Here is a 7,018-nt window from a genome sequence, read left to right on the forward strand (position 1 = left end):
AAGACACACGCCCGCAACATGTCTTCCAAAGTCTGGATGGTTCGCTCACTCTGACCATTTGTCTGCGGGTGGAAGGCGGTGCTAAAATGCAGAAGAGTACACAACTCGTCATGAAAATTCTTCCAAAACCTGGAAGTGAACCGAACATCTCTATCTGAAATCACCGACACTGGCACTCCATGTCGCGCCACCACCTCCCTGATATAGATGTTGGCCAGCTTCTCAGCCGAGATGCTCTCCTGAATCGGAATAAAGTGAGCGCTCTTGGTCAATCGATCGACAATGACCCAAATCGAATCCACCCCTCGCGCGTTCCTGGGAAGCTTTGTGATAAAATCCATCGTAATGTCCTCCCATTTGCACAGCGGAATATCCAATGGTTGCATCTTGTCGTGTGGCTTCTGGTGCTCAACCTTGACCTTCCTGCAGGTCAAGCACCGCTCCACGTACCATGCTACATCCCGCTTCATGTAGGGCCACCAGTAGTCCAGGCGAAGATCCCTATACATCTTCGTTGCCCTGGGATGAATGGAGAATCGAGATTTGTGCACATCCTCCATCAGAACCTGACGCACACCCCCGTGGTACAACACCCACACCCTACGGTGTAGTGTCAGTAATCCTCGACTGTCATAGTCAAAGGAGGAAACCTGTCCCATAATCCGCTCGCTCTTACGATGTTCCTCCTTTATGGCCTCCTGTTGGGCCTCCCGAATCCGCTCCAAAAGCGAAGTCACCACTGTTATCCTCAGACAAATATCCCTGATCAGCGCTGCCTTGCGGCTAAGCGCATCGGCCACCACATTGGCCTTTCCCGGGTGGTAGAGGATCTCACAGTCATAATCCTTTACCACATCAAGCCACCAACGTTGCCTCATCTTCAGATTCGGCTGGTCCATGAGATAGCTTAGGCTCTTGTGGTCTGTGTAAATCGTACAATGAACCCTATAGAGGTAATGACACCAAATCTTTAGGGAGAACACAACAACCCCCAGCTCCAAATCATGTGTCGGGTAGTTCGCCTCGTGAGGCTTCAGCTGCCTCGAAGCGTAAAAAATGGCATGCCCTCTTTGCATCAATATTGCGCCCAAACCCGAGATGGACGCATCACAGTACACAACGAAATCCTCAATGCCCTCTGGCAGGGCTAAGATTGGCGCCTCGCACAATCTCTGTTTCCATGTCTCGAATGCAGCCTGCTGCTCAGGCCCCCAACAAAAGACCATAGCCTTCCTCGTTAGCCTGGTCAGGGGTACGACTATCTTGGAGAAATCATGGATGAATCACTGATAGTAGCCGGCTAATCCTAGGAAACTCTGAATCTTAGATGGAGACCTCAGAACCTCCCATCTCATCACGGCCTCCACTTTGTCCGGATCTACCAAAATCTCGTTCTAGTTGACAAGGTGCCTAAGAAACTGCACCTTGCGCAACCAGAACTCACACTTGGAGAACTTAGCATACAAGTTCTCCCTTTTCAAAGTCTCTAGAACCTCTCGCAGATGCTCCTCGTGCTCCTCCTGCGTCTTGGAATAGACCAATATGTCATCGATGAAAACCATCACAAACCGATCCAACATCGACCTGCACACATGGTTATGAGATCCATGAATGCGGCGGGAGCATTGGTGAGCCTGAAAGGCATCACTACAAACTCATAGTGACCATAACGGGTCCGAAAGGCAGTCTTCTGCACATCCTCCTCTCTGACCCTCATCTGGTGATACCCTGAACCCAAATCAATCTTGGAGAACCAAGATGCTCCCTGTAGCTGGTCAAAGAGATCATCGATCCTCGGGAGTGGGTAACGGTTCTTCACCGTCACCTTATTTAGCTCCTGATAATCTATACACATCCGATGTGACCCGTCCTTCTTCTTCACAAACATAATCGGGGCTCCCTAGGGGTGAACTGCTTGGTCTAATGAACCCCTTGTCTAACAACTCATGTAGCTGTGTAGACAACTCATGCATCTCAGGAGGATCCAACCGATATGGTGCCTTGGCTATCAAAGACGCACCAGGGACCAGGTCGATTCTAAATTCCACCTGTCTCTCCGGAGGTACCCCGGGCAACTCCTCGGGGAATACATCCTCAAACTCCCGTACTACAGGCACATCGCCCACCGAGGCCCTACATGCCACCTGGATATCCATAACATAGGCGACATAACATGTGCCACCTTGCTAGAGGTAGCGCCTAGCCCTCGCTGCCGAACATAAAGTTGGTCCACGTTGTGGCCTTTCGCCCTAAACCACCAGCTCTCCCCCACTAGGGGTCCTAATCCGTACTGACTGTTGCACGCAGTCGATCACTGCCCCATTGGGGCTCAAGCAATCCATACCAATAATAAACTTGTTCCCCCGCAAAGGTATGGGAACCAAGTCCACCAGGTAACGTTCCTCGAACAGCCTCAAAACACAATCCTGGTAGACCTCTGACGCTCATACCGAACGGTCGTCCGCAATCTTGATCTCTAGAGGGCAATCCAACATACCCGAAGACTCCGGAAACTTCTTTCTAAGCGCAAGAGAGACAAATGATCGAGTGGCACCTGAATCAAACAACACCTAAACTGGGATACCGTTCACATGGAACGATCCTAAGCAAGGTACATAATATATCAAAATCACAGCGACATAACATAAAAGTATAAAATAGAAAATCATACCCGTCACCACATCGGGTGCAACGTGTGCCTCCTCGACTATCAGCTGAAATGCTCAGCTCCAAACCACTGGAGCCTCCAACTTGGCCTTCCGGCCGTCCACAACCCATGTTGTTGCTGGAGTCGGCGCCACTGCCAGCGTCGCTGCTGCTATCAATCTAGGGAAATTGGCCTTTTTATGGCCCTTCTGATTGCAATAAAAACAAATCAGGTTTGATATCTGAATCACAAGAGTAGGGGCAGTACAATCCCTGCCAAAATGCCCAATCTTGCCACACTTATAGCAGTCTGAACCCGGCCCAGTGCGACAAGCTCCCTCGTGTGACCGACTGCATTTCCCACAACGGTCCCGCCTTGAATGGCCTTTCAGCCTACCAACGGATCCCTTGGGCTTCTTCCTCGAAGCCCCCTTCGTCATCCCCTCCGCTGCCTTCCTCTTCCGGATGTGCTCCAGATCAACCTCCCTTTCCCTAGCCCTGGCAATCATGGAATCCAGGGTAGGGCAAGCTGAGAAAGTAACATGCTCCCGGATGTCAGCTCGTAGCATGTGATGGTAGCGGGTCCTCCTCATGTCCTCATCACCCGCATACTGGGGCACCAGCAATGCCCTCTCCCGGAACATAGCGGTGATCTCCGCCACAGTCTCTGTAGTTTGTCTCATGTCCAAGAACTCCCTAGCCAGCTGCTGAAGCTCCACAGCTGGCGCAAACTCCGCCCAGAATCTGGTCACAAAGTCTGACCAGGTCATAGCCTCAACAGTCGAGGCTCCCAGAGAGTCACCAACTGACTCCCACCAATCTATGGACCTGTCTCTCAAACACCCTACAGCAAAACGGACCTTCGACCCTTCCGAGCAGAAGCTCTTCAACTGCGCAGACTCGATGTATGCGATCCATCTCCTAGAACTAATAGGGCCTTTCACCCCATGGAAATCCGGTGCACCACTCCCTCTGAAGTCCTTAAAGGACAATGTGCATGATCCTGACTAGTTGGTCGCCATGTCGCTCCTGGACGCCCTGAGGCGATCCTCCATCAGCTCAATGATCCCTTCCTTGATCGACCCAAAGATAACTGGCGTCGCATCAAGTATACCTCTCGTGATCTCGAACGCGATGAAATCGCGTAACCCATCATCCACATGCTCGGATCCTGCACCCGAGCCCGATCCTAACCCAAATCCCAAACCTCCCGCTCCATGTCGCGTGACCACCATTCTGAAAATAACCATACAAATGTCAGGGTCACATATACCTTCTAGAGGTCCCACACACATTCCAAGTTTCCAGGTTCCATCTAGGCCCTCCTTGATTCAAGTATGGGTCCTCTGCTTTCAGTAGTACGGACCCATACTGTCACAACTAGCATTTTTAACTAGGAAATTCTATTCTCATATAAACATCATCCATTGTAAAAGCCTATACTCTAAGTGAATACAATACTCTATTCTCATTCAAATACATGTCATATGTTCAAATAAGGGTTGGAAACCCTAGAAAGCCCGATTCAAGTCTAATGTGTTCTAGGATTCTCTTGTTGGGCCTAATGGACCAATAAGTATCCAAGTTAACTACTTTGGGCTTAAAAACCCTAATTATGTTCTAATTGGACCCAATTCACAAGTCTATAAGATTTTGGACCATATGGGCTTGAAATGATCCATCTTATTTCTAATGGGCCTTATTGGGCCATAACAAATCCAATTAACCCTAATAAGCCATAAATGCATTCTTTTATGCCACTTTGGGCCGTGAATTTCCCTAAAGGCCCAATGGGCCGAAAAGTCATTAGTGGGCCTCATAATTTCGAACCAAGTCAAGAAAGGAGCCCAAAACCATTCTATCATCTTGTCAAGCCCATTCTCGGCCCAACATATAAAAAAATGAATAAATCTAATTAATTCATACAAAGACACCTCATTATGGGATATAGGATTTCTAGGCACATTACCCACCATGTAACAAGAAATCCCATACTTCCATGTTACCACACTTCTACATAATCTCCTTCTTTACCTCTTCTTCACACTCTCGGCTATCACCACCATAATTTAACTTTCAATGATCTCTTCCATTTTACTCTCAAACTCAAGGAAATTCACTCACCTTTTCCCTTCAAATTTTCGAGTAATACAAGTGTGCATCAAGAGGATTATTGCAAGTTTTTCTCTAACTTGGTAAGTTATTGTCAAACACAAGTATCTTCTTTCATCTTAACATGAACAACTCCTTCTCACATGGTTTTATTCCATGATCACACCTTAGAAGCTACATAAACTCGAGATCCACAACAAAGGTGTGCTAAGACCCAAAAACCTCTTCATTTCTTCATCAAATCCGAAATCTTCAAGCAAGGTGAGTTCATACCCCTTGTTTTCTGTTTTTATATGATTTTGGGGGAGAATACAAGTTGCTTTGTGTAGATCTATGTGTATATGCATGACTATGTGTGTTTTCCATGAATTATTTGGTGATTATGTGTTGATTTCCTCACTAATCTAAAAATATGTTAAGAAACTTGAAGTTTATCACTAGGATCTTTATATGAATCATGAGAAAAGTATGTTTTATCACAAGTATTACATGTAAACATGTAGATCTGGTATTTGTATACTTGATATAGCAAAAATAAGTGTTGTGTTCAAAGATCTATAAACTAAACTCACAAAACAGCTCTTGACAGAAAACTTTTGGTCCAATATCGGACTGTTTTGACCATCCAAATGGAAGTATTTTTCAAAACTGTTTTACATGGATAAAGTTCAGGTTTATACCTTTAAAATGACTACTCGCACGTTTTCATACGATTTTTCTACAATTTTTGGCGAATTTTACAAAACTGCCTATCATATTTGAAATAATTTCGGACCAACCTATGAAGATGAGCAATTTCACACTTGTTAGAAGCTATTAAAAATTATGAGTAAGTTTTTGAACAAAGTAGACAAAATTTATAAACTTTGAGAGTTTACGGATCCAAATTTCGACTTACGATGATTTTTCTACAAATTTTCAAACAATTAGGTTGGAAAAGCTCAAAAACCAGAAAATGTGTATTTTCACAAAAAATCAAGCCAAGAATGTTAATTTTGACAAAAATGGGTTTTAACATGTTGTTTTTACTACAAAATAGTCATCAAAACAAGCTTTGAACAAAATGGAGACTAAAGTGTTATTCTTACAAAAATTGAGCCCTAAATCCTAAATTTTTGACTTATTGGGCTAAGAACGTCATTTTTACAAAAAGTGGGCTTTTTATATCAACTTTGTAAATAATCAAGCTAAAATAAACAAAACAATAAAAAACGGGTTAAAAACGATATTCATATCCTTATTGGGCCTGGAAATAATATACATGTTTAGTGGGCCTTAGTGTCCTTTTACATGTATATTGGGCTTAGGATAGACATTCACATTCCTTTTGAGCCTAGAAATAATAGACACGTATAGTGGGCCTTAGTGGTCCATTTACATGTTTATTGAGCCTGGGAATGAGTTTTATATGCGTTCTTCCTTTTATGCTACTTTAGTGAATACTTGAACTAAAACCAATGATAAACCAACAAACGGATTTAATTTGATCATTTTCTAGGTTATTGGGCCTTAGTGATCCATTTCTATGTGTGATAGGTCATGTATACTATTTACATGTTTATTGGGCCTTATTGACCCATTAACATGTGCGACGGACCTTGGATACTATTTGTGTGCCATTTGGGCCTGTAAATACTTTATATGTGAAATGGGCCTTAGTTGTCCTTTCATATATATTTCGGGCCCATGTTATATAATCTCATTCCATTTGGGTCTTGAAATGATTTACATGTTTAGTGACGCCTTAGTGGTTCACTTACATGGATCATTGGTCCTAGAATGAGTTTATACATTTTTCTTCGCGTAAATTCGATTAAGGATCTAGCGAGTTTTTATCGGTTGGCACCTATTAAGTGTACGCTCGTAGCCTGTAGTTATAACCAGAGTCTCCTGGAGGGAGAACGGGGATTTGTGTATAGATCTATACAGGGTTGACACACCACACCTCAGTTGTTCGCTAGAGTTAGACTTACTCAGTCTAGGGTGACGAAAACCTTATTCTATTTTCCGTCAGCGTCCAACGACGCCAAGACAGGTGAAATTGTCATTACTTAGTATGGTTATGACGGCTCGCTTAGAGTAATTAACGTTATGAAGTTTACGGAAGACATCTACATTTTTTTAGGCAACATCGGGTTGTTTGGGAACATTCTCTTTACATGCTCTTACATTCTCTCTACATTCTCTTTACCTTTTTAGTCAAATAAACAATAACATACATGCATTAATACAAGATCTAACACAAACACACCAAACAGTT

This window comes from Lactuca saligna, chromosome 3, assembly GCF_052625555.1.
Source record: "Lactuca saligna cultivar CGN05327 chromosome 3, ASM5262555v1, whole genome shotgun sequence".
NCBI classification, from domain to species: domain Eukaryota; kingdom Viridiplantae; phylum Streptophyta; class Magnoliopsida; order Asterales; family Asteraceae; genus Lactuca; species Lactuca saligna.